The following is a 25066-nucleotide window of genomic DNA, read 5'->3' as shown; positions in this document are numbered from 1 at the left end:
TGGGGAGTGAAGGATTCACTGAATCATGGGGTGTGGCGCTGCCGGTACCTGTGCGGGAGGACCAAAGTCTGAATCTTCAGGTCCTTGGTGCTTCCAGTCTTGCTCTATGGATGTCGTAATTTTTATGGATGTATTTAATGAAATGGACAATTTGAAGTATCCATGGCAACCTTTGGAGAGGGGGGTGGATTTTGCAAGTGTTGTGCTCTGCACGACGTGTTTTTCATGACTGTTTGTTACTTGCAAAATCGAAGATTTTTCAAGTATATTGGTCAGTCGATTTTGTTATTCTGTGCCTGTGTTTGTCTGTCTGTTTGTCACCTTCAGGTCGCAATTTTAAACCGATCTTCAGGAAACTTCACCATATTGTAGAGTTTGTCATGAGGAAGAAGCCTATTGTTTTTGAAGTCAAAACGTCAAAAGGTCAACATAGCCCAAAGGTCAACAACTTCGCTGAGATTTCTAAAGTCCTCAATTTTCATCCGATTGACTTGAAATTTGAAAAAAACATTTATATTTCAAGTCACTGAATTCAACCAACCAATTATTTTTAAGGACAACAAAGACCAAAAGGTCAACATCGGCCAAAGGTCAACAACTCAGGTGTTTTTTCAAAATCTTCAAATTTCATCCGATTGACTTGAAATTTGAAAATAAGTTATCTTTCAGGTGATTTAATTCAACCAGCGAATTATTTTTGAGGTCCGCTTTGGCCATAAGGTCAACATATGCCGAATTTCTAAAATTGTGAATTTTCATCCGATTGACTTGAAATTTGAAGTGGATTTATATTTCCGGTCACTGAATCCAACCAGCCAATTATTTTTGACTGTGCATGTGTACATTATCATTGATGGGTGATTGTGTACATGTGTATGGAGTGCTGTTTGTGGAGGTCTTGTCAAAGGTGGTTGTGTGGTTGATGTGTGTTTTAAACCAAGCCAATGCCCCTTTCCCTGAGCGGAAGAAAAAGGGGGGGGATACAAAAACGACAAAGAAACACAAAACAAAACAAAACAAAAACCACCCCCCCCAAAAAAATTGAAAAAAAAACAAACAAAAATATTTCATTAATTAAAAACGATCTTTGCATTTTCTTCCTTGAATGTTGTGGAGGTGGATTGGTGTGGTGTTCACGCAGACCACCCCCCCCCCCAATTTTTTTTTTTTTAAAACAAACAAAATTATTTCATTAATTAAAAACTATCTTTGCATTTTCTTCCTTGAATCTTGTGGAGGTGCATTGGTGTGGTGTTCACGCAGACCACCCCCCCCCCAAAAAAAAAATAAACAAACAAACAAAATTATTTCATTAATTAAAAACTATCTTTGCATTTTCTTCCTTGAATCTTGTATAGGTGGATTGGTGTGGTGTTCACACAGGCATGATGGGCTGAATGGCCTCCACCTATATTGGATTTCCTTGTTAACCTTGTTATTCCTCGTTATTCCTTGTTATTTCCAAAATTGTGAATTTTCATGTGATTGACTTGAAATTTGAAGAGGATTTATACTTGAAGTCACTGAATTCAACAACCAATTCTTTTTGAGGTCAACAAATACCAAAAGATCAGCATAGGCCCATGGTCAACAACCAAGGTGGTATTTCTAAAATGCTCAATTTTCATCCGATTGACTTGAAATTTGAAGAGGATTTATATTTGATGTAACTGAATTCAACAACCAATTATAATTTTTGAGGTCAACTAATACCAAAAGATCAGCATCGGCCCATGGTCAACAACCAACGTGGTATTTCTAAAATGTTCAATTTTCATCCGATTGACTTGAAATTTGAAGAGGATTTATATTTCAGGTCACTGCATTCAACCAGCCAATTATTTTTGAGGTCAACATAGACCAAAATGTCAACAGAGACAAAGGTCAACAACTAAGGTGGTATTTCTAAAATGCTCAATTTTCATCTGAGTGACTTGAAATTTGAAGAGGATTTATATTTCAGGTCACGAATTCAACCAGCCAAATATTTTGGAGGTAAACATCGGCTGAATTTCTAAAATCGTCAATTTTCTTCCGATTCACTTGAAATTTGAAGAGGAGTTGCATATTTGGTCATTTCATTCAACCACCAATTATTTTTGAGATCAAATTTGTGTTATGGATTTTGCAAGTATCATAATCTGCATGATGTCTTCTTGTTTACTTGTTAATTGCCGGAATCCTTCGGATTTCGGCAATTATGTTGGTCGGTTGTGTGTGTCATTCTGTGTCTGTCTGTCTGTTTGTTTGTGTGTTTGTTTACCCTGTAGCAGCCACACCGTTTCAGCGATCATGACCAAAATGGGTGCAGACGTCGGCCATGGTCCAACTTAGACATTTGTCGTTTTGGGTGAATCTAGGTCAAAGGTCAAGGTCAAGGTCAACGAAAAACCGAAATTCTTATTTTCGCAATAATGTCCGCTAAAATGGTCGTATCGACTTCAACCCCAATTCAAAATGTGCATCTTCCAATTCTGCATCCAACCATATGTCTCATTGGGGTGTCACACCAACACCATTCTTCGCGGTCGGGGGTCGAATGTCAGGGGTGTCCGGTCAAAAATTTCAAATTGCGATAAAAAACGCCATTTCAAGTCCGATTGACTTCCAAGTTATGATCATGACCAAACTAAGTGCTATAACTCTTTAAACAGTAGCACTATCGCCTTATAAGAACTAAATTGATTTCCAGGTTTTTGTTTTTTCAGAGATTATGGAGATATGACAAAGTTATTCCCGCAATTCCTTGCTCAACGAGCAATTTCATTTGTTTGTTTGTTTGTTTGTTTGTATGTGTACAGGATATCTCAAAAAGTTGTAGAAGGATCCAGATGAAATTTTGTGGACAGGTTGTCTGTGTGTTCACAGGTTGACTATGGCAAATTGATTCGATTTTGGTGAAGATACCAATCCAGATCAGACTGCTAGAATTTTAAAGTGATTCGACACCATTGAGAGAGAGGGCTCAAAAACGATATATAGCACGATATCTCAAAATTGTATTGGGCCTGATATATTCTTGTGGATCAGGCATTACGTGGGAGAGGTATACTCTCCACCGAGTGCCCTTCTAGTTATTAATGAATTTGCCTTTTGGAATTATTGTTATTTCTAAGAATTGTATTGATTATTGCTTCAATCCATTATTATTTATCTCATTGTATTTTATTGTAAATATTTTCACAATTTGGTTGATGGCTGCAATGAAAATATCAATAACACCAATTCAATTCATTTCAATTCAATTCTAAATATAATTTTGTGTTCTCCGTCTGTGTTGATCATGCTATATTTCGACAGGGTCCCTGCCATCATACCGCACAAGTCTCAGGCATTGTAAATAGCAGCAGTGATTTGGGCAATAAAAAAATATTCAATGTGCTGGAAAAGTTTAATCTACATTATGGTGGATAAACAATGGTTTGTGACATCATGTGAGAAACCTCTATAATTGGCTGTAAACGGCTTTATTTCTCTTCACGTGGCTTTACTGCTCTTCTGAAAAACACCCTTTTATATTTATGATCTCCATTGTATGAGTACCTGTAACCAAAGTCGGACCTCTTATGTAAGTTTTAAAGGGTCAAATGGTAATGTTGTCACTCTTCTCTTATAACAGCCTTGTTTTTCTACTTTTTTTTTTCTCTTTACCCCACAGGTGGTTGGGGGAGTGAAATAAACTACAGAAAACTATTTTCCTTAAACGGTTCCTAAAGGTTTCTGAACTGTTCTGGAGGATCATCAAAGATACCCCTTTACACTGTGCAAGAGAACAAGAGTTAAAAAGTAATACAATATGAGTTCCCTTACAAGGAACTTCAACACAGGAGGAAACCATTAGACCCATCAAAGCCTGCACTGGTATTGCCAACTTGGGGTTTTGTACATGTTCTATCCTTAGCATCAAGGAAGCAGCATATAGAATTTTAAAAGTCTTTGAGTATGAGTTGGCATGGGTCTGGTTCGATCCATAGTTCAAACCACAAACCTCCCAGTCTCAGAACAGATACTCTAACCATTGCACCACCTGAGTCTGGTTAAAGTAAACCTTGGTCTTTTGATCATGGTTACTTGGCCTTATGTAATGACTATTTCATATTGTCTCAAGCTGTCGGCTTCAGTTCCACCAGTTTTAAATGTCGAGCAAGGTGAGCATAGATGCACCTGCAGGAAAGGTGGGACAAGTTGACCTCCTCCCTTCACCTCCCTCGAGATAACCTCCTCGTTTCTGGTTACATCTTTAGTATCCTGAACCATTCAACCAGAGGACTCTCCGGCTCCTGGTACAACGTTGAATTTCAAATGAACGATGTTCAGTATGTTGAACAATGTTTTAAAGACCACATATAACGGGGAAGGGGGCAGGGGTCTTTGAGGGGGTGGGGGTCTTGGATAAGCATAACAAACATAGATACCTGTAAACTGGATTGTAAAAGTGCTCCTTTTCATCAAGTTTAACCCAAACGATAGTAGTTTCTTCATAAGAATGAAACACACGTATGTAGTTTCGTATCTGTATTGCAATCATATTAGCAGATAGAATGATGTGCAAACATTCAAACACACCTCAAGATGATGTGACTACATCTCATTTTGCTTGAATTGTTGCTGTACACTTAAGGTACTTAAGCCAGGACGCTGTAGGAAACATGAATACAAATTACTTGCAGAGTGCGAGTTCTGAAAGCGTAAACTCTGTATTCCTGCTGATTTGGGTTTTCCCTCATGAGATAAAACAAAATCCATTTCCTTTCAGGTCACAAACAGCTTGTCAGCAGAACTCAGGCCTGGCAATCAAAGCTCAGCCGGGAGGTATTACAAGAAGATGCTTTTCAAAATTTACCCATTTATTTCTCTGCTGTGTTTACAACAGAGGCACTGGGGAGGAAATGAAAAATAATAAAAGCAAACCAGATTTTTTTTTTACAGGCTCTAAGCTCATGGAGAAACCATTACAGAAATCACACACACACACACACACGAGACAACAACAGACTTGACTTTCAAACAAAAACAACCACTGAGCTTGGTGGAAGTGACGTTACTTCTGAGAGCACTCTGGGTACCACCGACATATTCTTTTTGACATCGCTTTTCTTTCTATACTCAGGGGGACAATCAAGGAGGAATTTCTTCCTTCTCATGTATGCCAAGTTTCTAACTTATGGTGTTTGTCCATGCTCTATCTTTTAAATGCTGAGCATCATCAAAGAAGCAACACATACCATTTTAAAAAGTTTTTGGTATGACTCGGCGGGGGGTCAAACCACCAACCTTCTGGACTCAGAGCAGATGCCCCAACCATTATGCCACCGAGCCTGGTTAAAACAAAACAACAACAACAACAAAAAACAGGCACTAAGAAAGAAATGAAAGATACTGTAATTAAAGCAAATCACATTAGTTAGAAATAAAGAACAGATTTTCCGTCTGATGGCATTATTAAGAGAAACCTGGATAAGGCTGAAGCCTCACAATTTGAGCCGGGTTGAAGGGGGGCAGAGCTTGCTGTACAATATTTCTTCCATCTGTAATTGTATGAGCATACATTGGTTACGTGAACATGCGTAACACCTTCTAACTCTTTTGGGATTTGTTATGCATTTATACTGCAGTGCTCGACAAGTTACACGAATAACCCCTGATTTCTGCACCACCATGGTCAGATTGATCTGTTCTCTAACTTTCCTGGATGGATCTCTCCTTCGACCCTCACAGTAAAGTCTTTCTGCATCACGGAGTCACACAGCATCATCTCCGTTATGTTCTAAATCTTGATACCATGATACTGAGAATGCAGTGGTCTCGCCATAAGCACATTCTTTCACTTATTGTGTTTATTCTTTGCCCCCTGATTTTAGCCCCAATGGCCTTGATAACATCACCAAGTGTATCAAGGAGGACAGTAGTACTCCATATCGAGGGATGATATGGGGAAAAAAATGGCCACCCATTCAAATGTGTACACAATGATACACTCATAAACAACTAGAGAGTGAAGTCATAAGCATTTAAAAGCCATAACTTTTATTCTCGAGTGTTTTCTGAACTACCAAGGCTTAAAAAGACACCATAATACACCGCGACCATGAGAGATCACTAAATCACCAATTTGTACATCTTACTCTTCTTCTTCTTCTTCTTCGCGTTCTGCTTCTTCCCCTCTGAAAACAATTTAAAACTGTAGCCCAACCAACCTCATTAACTGCGAAAGCCATGATGGTGATTCCAACGTGAGGAAGTTACTTTGTCTCTGGGCTGGTGCATGCAACCCAAAATGTTAAAATAAATAAAACATTCAACTTTTTGTTGCATAAAGAATTCGAATGTAAATGTGGACTCAACGAAACCAGGCTATGATCGTGGAAGGGGGGGAAAATGGACAGTACCATTCCAAAAACGATAGTATCCAACCCATCTACCACCAAAGCAACCGAAACAAGTATTAAAACCATTTAATAACATAGATGGATATAGAATATGGATATGCGGGATTGTGATGGATGAAGAAGAAGAATGAGGAAGATAAAAAAAAAATTTTGGACGTTGTTCCATCACAATCCCACAACAAATGTAAAATGTCAAAATATGTTATGATGGTAATCCATAAGAGGATTGTGATGTCTTATTGTGGCATCGTAATGTGGTGTTATACCTACCTTGTTTGGTTGTTTTTTTGAGATTTCATCCCTCTATGTTGTGACATTTTTAAAATGTTTTTTTCTTTCTTGTTGAAATAGATTTGACAACATGTTGATCAGATAGGAGTTGCAAAATGGTTGCCTACAGAGAAAATTAATTACATTTTTGCATTACAAAATTCACAGTGAGAGATAATTGACAGAAATGCAACAGAAGCAGGCAATGATAGAAATGACCGCTTCTTCAATCCACCAATAAGTGATCAAACATCGACCAGTGCACGCTCTTTTAACTTTTGGCTGCTTCTAAAAATCCGCTCACCATCACCATCAAAAAGGGTCGATACATACAATGATTGGTAAATGATTTTGCTTACCTTGGCTTGTTTCAGATTTTCTTTTCTTTATTATGTCTCTACTTGCATCATAATGACGCGTTATCTCTATTTTCTCAGTTGAAGCATTTTTATTTTGACTAGCATATACGTCACAATGCTTCCCGGGCCTTTAAGACTGGCATTTCGCCATGGATACTTGGGTTTTGTATGAATTGTTGTTCTTGCTTAAAAAAAAAATCTGCCAGGTCTAAAACAGCTGTTTGACTGGTTGCTGATGCCAGCTTTACAATCCCAAGTCATGATGGTACAAGCCTTTGTGTGTGGTGGTCCAGGGTGCATGATCTTGAGTGTTGAGATTTGCTCAATCTAGTTCACTTTTTTTTTTTTTTACTACGAGATTTATTGGTCGTGGAAGAGCGGGGTGTAGGAGGGTAAAAAGGTAGACACAACAAGGAAGGTAAAGAACAGGAAAATAGGGGAGAGAGAGAGAAGAGAGAAGAGGAGGAAACAATGACCTGCAAGTAAGAGAGTTGGGCAAGATAGGATTAAAAGGGAGGAGATTTCTGTGGTAGGGATGCGGAATCACATGAGATGATGACGCACCACCTGCATGAAACGATTTAACCTCTAAAACGGAGGGAAGAGTTTGATTGAACATTCACCATGATGTCATCATGTAAGGCACTTTGAACTGTAACACAGCACCTACAAATATTCAGATTCATAAGTTTGTGTTTATTTTTGGTGATTATGGTACACAATAAGGTACAAACAATCTAAACAAAAAAAGAAATGTATAAAATTTAACTTGAATTTTTTGTTTTTAAATAAAATCAAATGTCATTCTGAATATACGACGGTGTAACTTTTCACTCTTATGAAGGAAGTCAAAGTGTCTCTGAACTTCACAAAGTCTGAATTCCTTGAATGGTTTGCTTTAACATTTTTCTCTGGCTGTGCAGACAGTCCTTCAGAAATAGGATGAATAAGGACGGTGGGAGGGAAGGAAGGAGGAGGGAGTGATGGGTCAGCGGGAAGGAAAAGGGGGGTGGGGTGCAGGCAACGCTTTGCAGGCATAAATTTGTTTTAAAGAATTTCGAAGATGATATGTAGCCACGAGTTACATATGGTCCAAAGACCTCCGAAGGAAGGAGACAGAGAATGATTTGTCACGGACGTGGATCCAAAGAATCTCGACTGAACTTTGCTCTTACATCAAGGTCCCCAGGGTAAGGGAGTGGAATTGTACCAGAGATGACTTCATCTTCCTCTGGACACTCGAGAGGAAGGAAATCTTTATGTAGTGTTGGAAAACAAAATACAAATTAAAGTTGGGAAGTCCTGCTTTGTTTGTACACCGCATACCATTACGGGCTCTTTTAACTGAGCGTAACCTATTATTACACTTATGTCGGATCTCGAATGTCCGGATCTTCATGAGTTTGGAACCTTTGACTTTGGCTTATTAAACATTTGCAGTGCTTATATGAGCGCGTTCCCTGTAATCTTTCGTGTTTATCTCAGATTGTAGGCTATGATGAAATTGGATCGTTCATTTCAAGGCCTGTTACATATAAGGTCTCATCAAGCTTTGGCTAATTAAAGTCCGCCTGTTCAGGAATGCTCCACTGCACCTTTGTGGATACATTTTCCCACATTATTTGCGGTCATGGCTCCGGCTCCCTGGATATCAGACTGCAGCAGGGGTTTGAAAAGGGATTAGTGTAAAATGTCTGTGTACGTTTGTAAGAAATATTTCTTGGTATCATTTTTGTTTACCATCATGCTTTCAGGTCTGCCATCGCATGTGCTTGTGAGATATGATTGAAGAGGATATGGTTGATTGTATGATAAAGTTTGACAGTTTTCACCCTCAAGATAGTTTACATAGATTGGAGAAAGTTCCTCAGAAAAGTCTCCAACACCAGACAGAAATAGCATTCCTTTCCTGCAGTAACTCTGCAGACCACTGCAGTAGGAACTGTTACCAACTGTAGTACATGAGAGTACAACTCTCATATACTATAGTTCTAACTGCAGCATTTTTACCTGACGATGACCATATTAACAAATTGGAAACAAAGTATTAATGTGTTGAAATTGTTGAACGAAAATTAGTCCATTACTATATTACCTTTTGGAAAATGCACATTCTGTACTTTATGGACACTCTTCATATATATATATATATATATATATATATATATATATATATATATATATATATATATATATATATATATATATATATATATATATATATATATATATATATATATATATATATATATATATATATGTTGGTGTTCCTCTTTCGGCTGCTCCCGTTAGGGGTCGCCACAGCGGATCATCCGTTATGATCCGCATACTGATTTGGCACAGGTTTTACGCCGGATGCCCTTCCTGACGCAACCCTGGTCGCCTCTTACGACACAGGGATAAGGATTGGGTTTCGCAATGATTCCGGGCTGCCCTACAACCTCTCATAATGCGGCCCAGTGCAGAGCTCCCGTACTCAAGCGATCCTCCAACCCAAGCTTCGGAGTAGCCAGATTACAAGCGCATGCCACTACGCCAGGTATATATATATATATATATCTACATACATATAATGCGGCCCAGTGCAGAGCTCCCGTACTCAAGCGATCCTCCAACCCAAGCTTCGGAGTAGCCGGATTACAGGCGCATGCCACGACGCCAGGTATATATATCTACATACATACATACATATATATATATATATATATATATATATATATATATATATATATATATATGTATATATATATATATATTGTTGTGGTTACCAAATTCGCAAACCACCATTCAGGTCCCTTAGGTGAGGTATCTCGGCAAGTATATGTGTAGTTAGGCCCAAACCCGTTGTCTAGTGGGAATACATGTCATTTATGCGAGCTGCGACTCTTCAGGATAGCCGTTTTTCTTTTACTATCTTTATTTTGGACCAACCGCCATGATTACCACCACAACCACAACATCAACCACCAACCACAACGCCGCTTCACCACAACCGCCACGACCTTCACGTCACACCTCGCAACCGTAGCATCGCCACCGTTCTTGCCCCGCTGTGGGTACCGGTGTTGGACTCGTGCAGGGCGCACGTTGAACAGCGTGTACAAAATCACGGATTTTGTGCTTCAAAAACGGATCAAAAACGACACACGCCCACTTTTTGCCGTCCAATCGGTGAGCGAGGGGCGATTTGGCCCCGCCTTCAGAACGATCGATATATGCAAATTTGTGGATCAAAAAGCCTTCACGCCCACTTTTTCTCGGGCCAATGGGGAGCGAGGTGAAAGGTCAAAGGGAGGGGGTCAAAGGCGAAGCTACGGGGGGGATAAAAGGACCGTGTTCGTCAGTCAGAGCAGTGTGGAAGTCTGGAGCCCGAAGCCTGTAGTAGCTGGAGAAGCTGAAGAGAGTCGAACGAGGAGAGCCCAAAGAAGAGTCCAGGGTGGAGAGTCCAGAGGCGGAGAGGCGGCAGCGGCGAAGGCAGACGAGGGGGTGCTCGCGACGGTGCCAGGAGCTGCACGCCCGAGGAAGGCCGGCAGCGCGACCTGGCCGAGGTGGAGACGCACACCAGGGATAATAAAGATCCTCTATACCCCGAGCATCAGCAACCCCCTCCTGTTTCCCCCCGCGCTGAGATAGTGCGACCAAGGGGGCCCCTTTCCCACCCCCTGCCAGGCACTGTCCGCGAGGCCCGCGGAGTGAGGCGCCATCGCCGCTCCGCGTCTCATCACCAGACGGGTAGGCGCGACCCGGTCTCGGCCTCAGGCCCGCCTCATTCTTGAGGGTATTCTTTCCTTGGTTTTGGGTATGTGTTGTCGGCGCCGTCTGTGAAGTAGAATTGTATAAGTGTTGCCGTGTGCTCGGTAGTCGGTATTAGCTCTGCACTGTGTTTTCACTTTTATATTTGCTTTTTGTGTAAATGGAATTGTGTTTTCTTTTTTTTGTGTGCATTTGGTGGAATTGTATTTGTGTGCTTCCCGTGTGCCGCGAATAAATGTGCTTTATTGTTGAACTGTTCTCCCGCTTCGCTTCATCTTTTTCCTCCATTGAATCCTCATCTTGCTTCACGTAAAGGGTTGGTAGTGGGCTGAATACGCCCGATAATTAATCGAACCGTCGAGGTCGACGATAACACCGCTCGGTTATTCTGATAAGTACGGAACGGGTCGCTTAAGTGGCCCGTGTCCGAAGTCGACCTGCGGCGAGGTGCGATCGCCCGGTCTACCCTCCGCGTGGGTACTTAGGTAGGTCGAATTCGGCGAGCAACCCTATCCCACGCGGGGGCTGATTGGCTCGATCGCGGTGAGACCGAAAGGTCCACCCGTGACTGGTTCCCGGCGTTAGTCCGAGAGGGTCACGACTGGATTGTCCGTCCGGTGGGCGACGTGCCGCGATTCGAGTTACGTGGCCGTCAGCACGCCGGCGGGCGCGAAGACCGCAACAATATATATATATATATATATATATATATATATATATATATATATATATATATATATATATATATATATATATATTTACATATATACATATATATAGATATATATATATATATATATATATATATATATATATATATTTACATATATACATATATATAGATATACATATATATATATATATATATATATATATATATATATATATACATATATACATATATATAGATATACATGGTGAATTGAAGGTCGTGACGCGTGATCACATGTCGCGCGGCTCGCACACGGGATGGATAAAGCCAAGATTCCGCGCGGTCGGGGGGATTGTCCCTGGGGCATTGTCATTTACGGCGGCGGTCCACTTGGTGCTCGTTGGATGGTGATAATTGAGAGTATACTGGACTCCGTGCTTATGCTGATTTATTTTGCGGTGATCTACTGCACGTGTATACATTGCTACATATGTACTCCTAGCTGCACCTGTATCCCCTGATGTGCCCGTAGAAGCGGCTTCAATCAAGTGGAATAAAGCCTACACTCCGAAGGTTTTTCTCTCGCTTTCATTTCAATTTATTCCACTTGATTCCCTCAGCTCTCTCAACCAACGATGGACAAGATCTACAAACCGGAGAGGTTCGACGCAGACCCAAACGCGACTGACTCAGAAATGAAATGGTCGCATTGGTTCCGTTCCTTCTCACACTATCTGACCATCATCGAAGAGGGAGCCGACAAATTGGCCGCCCTTGTGAATCATGTCTCGCCAAGTGTATTCAGGCTCTTCTCGGAGTGTGACACCTACGATGCAGTGATCGACATGCTGCAGGCGCTCTACGTGAAGAGCAAGAACGAGGTGTACATACGACATCTTCTGAACACACGCAAGCAAGCAGCCGGGGAGACAATCGATCAGTTCCTGCAAGCTCTGAGGCAGTTGGAAAAGATTGTAGTTTCCGGGCCGTAACCGCCGAGGAACACCGAGATGAAGCGACCAGAGAAGCGTTCATCCAAGGGCTCAGGTCAGCCCCCATACGGCAACGCTTACTGGAGAAAGCGCAACCCACTCTTGAAAGGGTAGCCGACCAGGCTCGAGCAATGGATACGGCACAGCAGCAATCTGAGTCATATGGGACACCGATGCTGCTAATGAACGCCGCAACGGTGGAAACTCAAGGAACCCCTCAGGGCACCCCTGACACTGAGGATGGAGAAAAACCCAAGGAATCGGATACCCAGACCTCGTCAAACTCCTCAGCAACTACTTTGGTTGGTAAATGCTTCTTTTGTGGGTATAAAAGACACCCCGCAACAAATGCCCCACCAGGGATGCCACATGCATGAATTGTGACAAGAAAGGGCATTATGCCAGGGTATGCAAATCTACTCTAAGGAGAAATAAACCCACTTCTGCGGCCCTCTACTCACAAAAGAAACTAACTGCAGCCTCACCGGGGAATCTATCCAAGGTTATCATCAATGTGCGAATTAACGGGCATATGGCTGAGGCTCTGATTGATACCGGTAGCTCTGAAAGTTTCGTCAACAGCTCACTAGCGAAGGGCAGGAAATGGAAGATCCACCCGACAGACAATACGGTATGCATGGCCGCCACATCACTACAGTCCCGCGTACGAGGGTACTGCAATGTTGAATTGGACGTAAAAGGGTACACGCATCGGGATGTAAGGGTACTGGTGCTTCGTGATTTATGCGCAGACGTAATTCTGGGTCATAATGTCCTTAAGCAGCAGACGAGCGTCGAAATACCCTTTGGAGGAAGCAAACCTCGTCTAATTCTAATTGCTCTGACCACCGCAGAGGTATCGTCCCCCCTGCTGTTTGCTAACTTGTCGCCGGACTGTAAACCGATAGTGATCAAATCGCGACGATATACCACTGCCGATATGAACTTCATCACTTCTGAGACCAAGCGATTACTGGAAGAAGGTATTATAGAACCGAGCGATTCGCCATGGCGCGCAGGTGTTGGTGACCACCAACCGGAACCATAAGAAACGAATGGTTGTCGATTACTCTCAAACGGTCAATCGCTTCACCCAACTCGATGCCTACCCTTTGCCGCGCATAGACAAGATGGTCGAACGCATGGCCAATTATAAAATATTCAGCACCATCGATTTGCGAAGCGCCTATCATCAAATTCCCATCCGAGAGGAAGACAAACCTTACACCGCGTTCCACGCAGGTAGACGCCTCTACCAATTCAGGAGGATTCCGTTCGGTGTCACTTATGGAGTAGCTTGCTTCCAACGAGTTATGGACGACATCATCTCGGATGAAAACCTCAAAGACACTTTTGTTTACGTGGACAATGTCACGGTTTGCGGTAAGGATCGGGGGGAACATGATATGAATCTGGACAGATTCTTGAGCATTGCCAGAAAATATAATCTGACCCTCAACTACGAGAAATGCGTATTCTCGACAAGGTCAATTGACCTTCTCGGCTACACAATAGCCGACGGCACGATTAAGCCCGATCCTGAACGATTGCGCCCACTTCGTGAGCTACCCCCACCTCAGGACCTGCAGACAATGCGCCGTGTGATCGGAATGTTCGCTTACTACGCTAGGTGGATCCCCCAATACTCCGAGAAAATACATCCCCTAGTGCATTGCAAAAACTTCCCACCAGATGCCGCTGTTGTAAAAGCTTTCCACAGCCTCAAAGATGATATCAGTAATTCCGTGGTATAATCGATCGATAGCACGGTGCCGTTCGTGGTGGAAACGGACGCTTCTGATCACGCGATCGCCGCGACGCTCAATCAGTCCGGACGACCCGTCGCGTTCTTCTCGAGAACTCTCTCTGGAAACGAGCAGAGACACTCAGCAATAGAGAAGGAAGCGTACGCTATTGTCGAAGCCCTGCATAAATGGAGACACTATTTACTGGGAAACCACTTCACACTCGTCACGGACCAGCGATCCGTTGCATTCATGTTTGATGGGAAAAATAACGGGAAAATTAAGAATGAAAAAATAATGAGATGGCGGATAGACCTAGCTTGCTATAGATACGACATTGTTTACCGGCCCGGGAGGGAAAACCCTGCTGCACATACCTTCTCTCGGGTCTACTGTTCGGCGACAATCAGTCGGGCTTTGCAAGACCTCCGTGTGTCTCTGTGCCACCCGGGGGTAACCAGAATGGCACATTTCGTGCGCAGACAAAACCTTCCCTATTATATCGAAGATATTAAATGAATGCTTCATGCCCTGTTTGTGCTGAACTAAAACCCAGATTCTATGGCGCGGCATCTGGCAGGTTGATCAAGGCCACTTCTCCCTTCGAGAGACTAAATATCGACTTCAAAGGGCCCCTGCCGACCGAGACAGACAACAGATACATATTCACTGTTGTTGATGATTACTCAAGGTTCCCTTTCGCATTTCCGTGCTCGGATATGACCTGACTCGGATATCACTGTCGTGAAATGTCTGTCTGACCTCTTCGCTATGTTTGGGAAACCTTCGTACATACATTCAGACAGAGGGCCGTGTTTCATGTCGGCCGGGCTAAAACAGTTCCTATTAGAGCACGGCATAGCAACTAGTCGAACGACGGGTTACAACCCACAGGGTAATGGGCAGGTGGAACGATATCATGGAATCATTTGGAAAGCCGTAACTCTGGCGCTGAAATCGAGAGGACTGGGGCCCGAGCAGTGGGAGGTTACCCTTCTCGACGCTCTGAATTCCATACGCTCTTTGCTCTGTACGTCCACCAATGCAACTCCTCACGAACGAATGTTTACTCACCAGCGACGTTATGTTGACGGCCAAACGGTGCCCAACTGGCTAACCTATCCCAGAACAGTGTTCATGAAACGCCCGGTACGACAAAGCAAGTATGAACCCATGGTGGAGGAGGTCGAACTCATCGATGCTAATCCAGAGTATGCTCATGTCAGACTTCCTGATGGCAGGGAGACCACTGTGTCGGTTCGCCATTTGGCTCCCTCAGGTACTCCTCCCGCAGGTACACCACCATCTGGCACTCCTCCCTCTGACATTCCCTCCCCAGGTGTTCCCCCCCCCCCAGGAACTCCACCCGGGAATGGTGGCGACGGAGCTTCCGCGTTCCACCCGAGAGCGATCGAGGAGTCATCCCCGGCACGAGTCGAGGCTCACCAAGAGGATCGGAAGCCTCCCTCAAGTGAAACCGCCATTTACTCCCGGAGAGGTCGACGGATAAAACCCCCTTGACGACTCGATCTGTAAAGGGGATTATCGGCATCCTCGATGTTCATGCTCCTATATGCTCATTATATCATATATCGATGCTCATTACCATGCTCCTACAACTCAAAATAATCCTCACTGCTTGGCATGTATGCTTCTGTAGTTTAAATAGTTCGCGCTGCTTGAAATGTATACTCCTATAGCACTGAAGTAATCATGGTGCGTTAGTTGGGCCTCTAGTTACATTTTAAAGATGGGGAGAATGTGGTGAATTGAAGGTCGTGACGCGTGATCACACGTCGCGCGGCTCGCACACGGGATGGATAAAGCCAAGATTCCGCGCGGTCGGGGGGATTGTCCCTGGGCCATTGTCATTTACGGCGGCGGTCCACTTGGTGCTCGTTGGATGGTGAGAATTGAGAGTATACCGGACTCCGTGCTTATGCTGATTTATTTTGCGGTGATCTACTGCACATGTATACATTGCTACATATGTACTCCGAGCTGCACCTGTATCCCCTGATGTGCCGTAGAAGCGGCTTCAATCAAGTGGAATAAAGCCTACACTCCGAAGGTTTTTCTCTCGCTTTCATTTCATATATATATATATATATATATATATATATATATATATATATATATATATATATATATATATATATATATATATATATACATATATACATGTAAATATATATATATATATATATATATATATATATATATATATATATATATACATATACATATATATATATATATATACATATATATAGATATAGATATACATATATATATATATATATATATATATATATATATATATAAATATATATATATATATATATATATATATATATATATATATATATATATATATATATATATATATATATATATATATATATATATATATATATACATACATATATATATATATATATATATATATATATATATATATATATATATATATATATATATATATATATATATATATACATATATATATACATATATATATATATATATATACATATATATATACATATATATATATATATATACATATATATATACATATATATATATACATATATATATATATATATATATATATATATATATATATATATACATATATATATATATATATATGTATATATATGTATATATATATATGTATATATATCAGTGCATATGCACATATGTACATCAGTGCATATGCCCCACATATGGGGTGTGAGATGGAGTATAAAGAAGATTTCTGGAGTGAGTTAGATGAAGTGGTGGAGAGTGTATCCAAGGATGAAAGAGTGGTGATTGGAGCAGATTTCAATGGGCATGTTGGGGAAGGGAATAAAGAGGATGAGGAGGTGATGGGGAGGTACGGTCTCAACAAGAGAAATGTGGAAGGGCAAATGGTGGTAGAGTTTGCAAAAAGAATGGAAATGGCAGTGGTAAACACGTATTTCAAGAAGAAGGAGGAACACAGGGTGACATACAAGAGTGGAGGAAAGTTCACACAGGTGGATTACATCTTAAGTAGGAGATGCAACCTGAAAGAGATTAGTGACTGTAAGGTTGTGGCAGGGGAGAGTGTAGCTCGACAGCATCGATTGGTGGTCTGTCGGATGACTTTAGAGGTGAGGTTGAGGAAGAGAGTGAGGGCTGAACCAAGGACCAGATGGTGGAAGCTGAAGGAGGAAGACTGTTGCGTGAAATTTAGGGAGGAGGTGAGACAAGCGTTGGATGGTGGTAAAGATGGGTGGGATGATTGGGCAACGACAGCAGAAGTTGTGAGGGAGATTGCTCGGAAGGTACTTGGTGTGACATCTGGACAGAGGAAGGAAGATAAGGAGACTTGGTGGTGGAATGAGGAAGTACAGAAAAGTATAAGGAAGAAGGGGTTGGCGAAAAAGAAGTGGGATAGTCAGAGAGATGAAGAAAGTCGGCAGGAGTATAAGGAGTGGCGTCGAAAAGCAAAAAGAGAGGTGGCTAAGGCCAAGGAAAAGGCATATGACGAGCTGTATGAGAAGCTGGATACAAAAGAAGGGGAAAAGGATTTATACCGATTGGCAAGACAGAGGGACCGAGCTGGGAAGGATGTGCTGCAGGTTAGGGTGATAAAGGACGCAAGTGGGAATGTGCTGACGAGCGAGGAGAGTGTGTTGAGAAGGTGGATGGAGTACTTTGAGGAGCTGATGAATGAAGAAAATGAGAGAGAGAGAAGGTTGGAAGAGGTGGAGATAGTGAATCTGGAAGTGGGGTGGATCAGTAAGGATGAAGTGAGGACTGCTATGAAGAAGATGAAAAGTGGAAAGGCGGTTGGCCCAGATGGTATACCAGTGGAGGCATGGAAGTGCTTAGGAGAGATGGCAGTGGGGTTGTTAACCAGATTGTTTAATAAAGTCTTGGAAAGTGAGAGGATGCCGGAGGAGTGGAGATTAAGTGTACTGGTCCCGATTTTCAAGAATAAGGGTGATGTGCAGAGCTGTGGAAATTACAGAGGGATAAAGTTGTTAAGCCACACCATGAAGTTGTGGGAAAGAGTAGTGGAAGCTCGGTTGAGAGGAGAGGTGATGATCTGTGAGCAGCAATATGGGTTTATGCCAGGAAAGAGCACCACTGATGCGATGTTTGCTTTGAGAATGTTGATGGAGAAGTATAGGGAAGGCCAGAAAGAGTTACATTGTGTGTTTGTGGATTTAGAGAAAGCTTATGATAGGGTGCCAAGAGAGGAGGTGTGGTATTGTATGAGGAAGTCGGGAGTGTTGGAGAAGTATGTGAGGATCGTGCAGGATATGTATGAGGACAGTGTGACAGCGGTGAGGTGTGCGGTAGGAATGACGGACCGGTTTAAGGTTAAAGTGGGATTGCACCAAGGATCGACTCTGAGCCCTTTCCTGTTTGCAATGGTGATGGACAGGTTGACGGACGAGATCAGACTGGAGTCTCCATGGACCATGATGTTCGCGGATGACATCATGATCTGTAGGGAGAGTAGGGAGCAGGCTGAATCGAGCCTTGAGAGGTGGAGGTACGCACTGGAGAGAAGGGGAATGTTAGTCAGTAGGAGTAAGACGGAGTACATGTGCGTAAATGAGAGGGAGGGTGGTGGTATGGTGCAGTTGCAAGGAGTTGAGGTGGGGAAGGTGGATTGGTTTAAATACTTGGGATCAACTGTCCAAAGTAATGGAGAGTGTGGGAGAGAAGTGAAAAAGAGAGTGCAGGCAGGATGGAGTGGGTGGAGAAGAGTTGCAGGAGTGATTTGTGACAGAAGGGTAGCTGCAAGAGTGAAGGGGAAAGTATACAAGACGGTAGTGAGACCAGCTATGTTGTATGGTTTGGAGGCGATGGCGCTAACAAAAAGACAGGAAGCAGAGCTGGAGGTGGCAGAGTTAAAGATGCTGCGATTCTCGTTGGGAGTGACGAGGATGGATAGGATAAGAAATGAGTATATTAGAGGGACAGCGCTGGTAGGACGGTTTGGAGACAAAGTGAGAGAGGCCAGATTGAGATGGTTTGGACATGTGCACAGGAGGGAAACAGAGTATATCGGGAGAAGGATGTTGAAGATGGAGCCGCCAGGCAGGAGGAGAAGAGGAAGGCCAAAGAAGAGGTTCATGGATGCGGTGAGGGCGGACATGCGGGTGGTTGGAGTGTCAATGGAAGATGTGGAGGATAGAGCGAAATGGAGACAGTTGGTCCGCTGTGGCGACCCCTAACGGGAGCAAGCCGAAAGAGGAAGAAGAAGATATATATATGTATATATATGTATATATATGTATATATATGTATATATATGTATATATATATATATATATATATATATATATATGTATATATATATATATATATATATATATATATATATATATATATATGTATATATATATATATATATATATATATATATATATATATATATATATATATATATATATATATATATATATATATATATATATATATATATATATATATATACAAGCCTGGTGTTGGCGCAGTGGTAAGGGCAGAAATGTATATGTGTAGTAATGTAGAGTCCATGGTCCAGGATGGAATCCCCGAGCAGGAAATGTTGATTGTGCAGGAACACGGACTCGCCCAACTGAACCCAGGGCCCGAGGTGGGTGCGGCAGCGGCCGCGGTGTATGACACCTCCCCCCCCCCCCTCTCCACCAAGACCCTTCCCCAACCCCTGCCGAAACGGCTCACTCAAGCGCACCCGACATGGCCCAGCTATGCGCCATGCTGGCGGCAATGACAAATTAAATGAAAAACGAAATGAAAGGCATGAACAAACAAATGATCGAAAGAATGGATGCGAATACACAACAAATGAACGAAAAGATGGATGCGAATACACAACAAATGAACGGAATGGAAACAAACATGAAGGAGGAAATGAAAAAGTTCCGGGGTGAGACGCAGAACATGGGCCGATGCCTGCAGGCGGGCATGAAGGCCGTGACAAAGGAAATAATAATTGAGACAAGGGAGGTAAAGGGTGAAGAGTTGGCAGAGACACGGGAGATAGAAAAAATAGAGGAAAGACTACACGAGGAAGACGGGGTAAGTGACGCACACACACACACAGAGGTAGTGGAGGATAATGGGGGTGAGCTGGCGGACTGGGTAGAGACCCAGTGCGAGCACCTGGATGACCTCCTCCAGGAACGAGGGGAGGGAGTCTGCCCCCTTGAGGCGAGTCACGACCAGGTGAGTTCGGTCGTGCTTTGCGAGGTTGAGGGGAGGAGTGCTGTGGACGGGTGCACGGAGAGCTTGGGGGGTATAGAGGCCCCGGAGACCCTTGTGGGGACACGAATCCCCAGTGTGGTTGTCCCTGTGTGTGTGGTGCAAGGGGTGAGTGCGTCCCCGTGTGTGGAAGCGACCCCGTGTGTGAGTGGTGTGGTGGCGATGGTGCCAGAGTACGTGCTTCCCAGCACGCCGTGCGTGGGTGAGGCACCGTGTGTGAGTGAGGCCGTGTGTGTGAGTGAAACGGCCAGTGTGAGTGAGGCACCGCGGGTTAGTGCCCCCGCGTGTGTGGATGAAACGGCCAGTGTGGATGAGGCACAGCGGTTGAGTGCCCCCGCGTGTGTGAGTAGTATGGTTTGTGTGAGTAGTGAGGCACGCGTGAGTGAACGGCCGTGTGCAAGGTCGCTGTGTGCAAGGGAGACCGTGTGTGTGAGAGAGCGGTATGTGAGGGAGATGTCGGTTGGCATGCGGGAGCACGCAGCCGCATCTCCCGGTGTGAATGTGATGGAGTGGACTGTGTGCGTCGTAACACGCAGGTGTGCGTGGGTTGAATGGCGACGGAGACGGCGACAGAGGAGAGAAAGCCGAGTAGCGGCTGTAGTTGTTTCGGGGACCGTGCCGGGTTCGCCCAGCAGTGAGCACGCGGTTCGTGCTGTGCAACGCACGAGACCACCACGTGCTCGCTTGCGAGAGTGAAGTCCCGGTCCGGAAACGCACGCGGTGGATTTGCCGATCCCGCGGACGGACAAATTTTAGGCAGGTAAATGGATTTGGACCGGACGGGTTCTCCACGCGATCGTGTGTGTTAAGCTCCAACGGGCAAAGCACATGTGTTCGCGTGGGGAACCCCTCGAGACGTGGGGCTTGTGTTTTTTTTTTGCGCACGGTGACGTCATGGCTGCACGTGTGGTTGGAATCCGGCAGGAGGGGTATCTCTGCCGGATGGTACCGTCCAAGGAGGGACGAGGAACACGTGCAGCTGCATGACGTCACGGGCAGGTGTAAAGTGCGCGAGCTCTGAGTTGCCGCGCAGGTGCTGCGAATAAAAAAAAAAAAAAAAAAGGAAAAACAAGCCTCACTTTCGGGTGCACAGGATTCCTGGGCAAAGGGTGGAAGACCCCCTTGACCAGGGGCACAGGATGAAAACTAGTTAGGGGGAAGGGTTAGCTTAGTTAGACCGACTCCATGGGGCAGGGGTAAGTCCTCATGGAGTCCGTGGAATGGATTAGTTAGAGGGATTTAGTGAGCTTTAGGTTGGGAAATAAAATGAATTTTTGAGTTAGGAGACAGTGACAGACTTTTGGATGTGTAGAGGGGACGTAGTTTAGCTACGTAGGTTAAAAGGAACGTGCTACTAGTTTAAGGGACGACGTGGGAGCACGAGTTAGTTAGGGGATGTAGTTAGAAGGATGGCAGAGTTCAGCGGTGTGTGTGTTGAAGAGTTGGTGAGTTATGATGTGGAGACATGTTGAGTGAGTGAGGCCAGCGGGTCTGTGTGTATGGAGCGAATGGGGAATGCATGGTGCGATGAGTGATTGGGGGGAGGAGTGACTCCCGCCCAAGGGACCCCGGGGTCAGAGTAAAGTGAGTTTGCTGGGTTAGTCAAATTGAAAAATGGAGGTCGTTTTGTTGTTGGTGGGAAAGTAGGCTCGAGACCCATTTGGAGGGGTGCAGGAGCCCTGTTGACGGGCTTGGGAGCGTGGCTGCGAAAGGTGAGTATCGCTGAGAGGGTACCCCGGGCACCAGGCTAGTCGGCCGCGGTAGGCCATGGGCCCATGGGGGGCCGGGATAGAGTAGTGGGCACGGGTGCGCCTGCTTGGTGCGGGGGCCCGGGGCGCCATTAGCCGCGTGGGCAGTGTTGTGGGCACGGGTGACCCTCGGAAAGGGGCCTGGGAAGCCAGCCTGCCACGTGTGCGTTTCAGGGGAGGTGCCATAGGGGGCACTCCCTGGTGTTAGGGAGCTGGTAGGCTCGGAGGCAGTGTAGTGCCCGGGGGTGCCATAGCGGGAGAATCGGCAGAGGGTCGTGCCTGCCAAAGGGAGCCACGTGTCCCAGCCATGAGACCGTGTGAGGGCACGGAGAGAAAATTGGGGGGCGAGGCCCAAAATTGTGAGGACACCAACACAGGCGACGGGAATCTGGGTTGTTAGAACCAATAGTTTAAGCGAGAGGCGCTTGTTGAAAGCCCCGGGGTAGTTTAACAGTTAAATGGATAGGGTAGATTAGGAAGTGTACCCCTCCGCACCATCCATCCCCTCGCTGTCGTTGTGGGCCGCTGGACCCACTTTGGTTATAGATCGCCGAACTCTGGGGAGGCCATTCTGAGGCTTCGTTGGGCCTCGACACAGGACGCTAGCTCTCCCTTATTCCCCTCCGGGAAGGGAACGTAGGGGTTGGGAGTAGGCTAGGTGACAGGATAGGTTAGCCGAACAAAGACGATAAAGGGGGTTAGGGGACGATTTATAGTGGGGAAGTAAAAATAAAAGTGAAAATAAATAAATAAATAAGTTGGGGCTAAATTGGGGTTTGGACAAATTAAGGGAGTGGGTATGTACAGTGACAGGCAAAGGCGATAGGTGGGAGGGAGACAGGTAGGTAGGTCCGAGCCCGCCTTCCAAGTGGCCAGCACCACCGCACTCCCTCCACCAACCTCCACTGAACGGCAAAGGCTGGCCAGCTTCATCTGCTGGCTGTGTTACTTCAAGGCCTGTGCCGGCCCACTTGATCGGCAGCTGTTGTGTTGCTGCAAGGCCTGTGCCGGCCGGATCATCTGCAGCTGTGGTACTTCAAGGCCTGTGCCGGCCAGTTCATCTGCCGGCTGTGTTTGCCTGCAGCGGCCTTATTCTGCGGGCTGAGTTTGCCTGCTCACCTTTGCCATGCCATGCCCACTGCCCATGTTCACCGCCCCGTTCAATTTTTGCTTTGCCCCCCCCTGTTCATTTCCATGTGCGCCAGGATCCGCAAGGCAGCAGTTTGCAAGCTGCGAGAACTGCCCTGTTGGCAGCTACAACACGGGCCTGCAGTGGCGGCCCGTGCACCGTGTTTGCGTCCATCCATTCATGCATCCATTCGTTGTGCTCATTGCGTGTGCCGCTTGAGCTGGCACGGAGACTGCGTTTGTGCAGCCCATGCACCGTTGTGGTTCACTGCGTTCAGTTCAAAAGGGAAGGCCTTGGACTGCGTGTGAGCAGCCAGCCACGTTCCCTGTCACCTGCATTGTTTTGAGCCAGAGACTGCATGTGGGCAGCCTGGCTCCCTGCTAACTGCTTTTCTTTGCAGAGTTCAGTGATCCTGGGCCATGGTTTAGTGTAAAATTTGTAAGTTAAGGTTAAGATGTACTGTAAATATGAGTGCGCCCCCGGCATGTCTGTCCTAGCGCCGGCAATTTTATTTAAGTCGTCCGTGTGAGTGAGTTTGTTTAGATAGTTACGCAGCCCTCAGGTTATTTATTTTGGGGACACGAATACCATGAATGTCGCACTCAGGGATCCGTAGGTAAAATGTACTAGGGGAAAACTACACATGATGGCACACGAAAATTTGACGACTTGGGACGAGTCTGTAAAAAGGGGAGGGGGTAGTGTTGTGGTTACCAAATTCGCAAACCACCATTCAGGTCCCTTAGGTGAGGTATCTCGGTAAGTACATGTGTAGTTAGGCCCAAACCCGTTGTCTAGTGGGAATACATGTCATTTATGCGAGCTGCGACTCTTCAGGATAACCGTTTTTCTTTTACTATCTTTATTTTGGACCAACCGCCATGATTACCACCACAACCACAACATCAACCACCAACCACAACGCTGCTTCACCACAACCGCCACGACCTTCACGTCACACCTCGCAACCGTAGCATCGCCACCGTTCTTGCCCCGCTGTGGGTACCGGTGTTGGACTCGTGCAGGGCGCGCGTCGAACAGCGTGTACAAAATCACGGATTTTGTGCTTCAAAAACGGATCAAAAACGACACACGCCCACTTTTTGCCGTCCAATCGGTGAGCGAGGGGCGATTTGGCCCCGCCTCCAGGACGATCGATATATGCAAAATTATGGATCAAAAAGCCTTCACGCCCACTTTTTCTCGGGCCAATGGGGAGAGAGGTGAAAGGTCAAAGGGAGGGGGTCAAAGGCGAAGCTACGGGGGGATAAAAGGACCGTGTTCGTCAGTCAGAGGGGAGAGTCAGAAGAGTCCAGAGGGGAGAGTCAGGAGAGTCAGAAGAGTCCAGAGGGGAGAGTCAGGAGAGTCGGAGAGTCCAGAGGCGGAGAGTAGGAGAGTCGGAAGCAGAGGGTCAAGACTTCGCGGGCGGTGGAGCTGCTCGTCGTGTGCGTTGGAGTCGGAACGGAGGGGACGAGCGGTGGAAAGGCGGCGACACCAGACGAGGGGGTGCTCGCGTCGTGCAGGGAGCTGCACCCGAGGGAGGCCGACAGCGCGACCTGGCCGAGGTGGAGACGCACACCAGGGATAATAAAGATCCTCTATACCCCGAGCATCAGCAACCCCCTCCTGTCTCCCCCCGCGCTGAGATAGTGCGACCAAGGGGGCCCCTTTCCCACCCCCTACCAGACACTGTCCGCGAGGCCCGCGGGGTTGGGGCGCCATCGCCGCTCCGCGTCTCATCACCAGACGGGTAGGCGCGACCCGGTCTCGG

The 25066-nt window shown here is 45.1% G+C and overlaps 1 protein-coding gene across 1 annotated transcript in view; it reads left to right on the top strand.

The window, feature by feature from the left end:
• The window catches only part of LOC147018903 (uncharacterized), a 202290-nt gene extending 180016 nt beyond the window's left edge, over nt 1-22274 (top strand). Inside the window, exon 2 of the mRNA XM_085899018.1 lies at nt 21672-22274. The gene's annotated coding sequence lies outside the window, so the exon portion shown is untranslated. The remainder of the gene's footprint in view (nt 1-21671) is intronic.
• The last annotated feature ends 2792 nt before the right edge of the window (nt 22275-25066 follow it).

Source organism: Eptatretus burgeri, chromosome 10, assembly GCF_056783735.1.
Source record: "Eptatretus burgeri isolate ZD-2024b chromosome 10, Ebu_testis_v1, whole genome shotgun sequence".
Taxonomy (NCBI): domain Eukaryota; kingdom Metazoa; phylum Chordata; class Myxini; order Myxiniformes; family Myxinidae; genus Eptatretus; species Eptatretus burgeri.
Note: the sequence above shows the minus strand (reverse complement) of the source record. Positions and strands in the feature narration are given on the sequence as shown.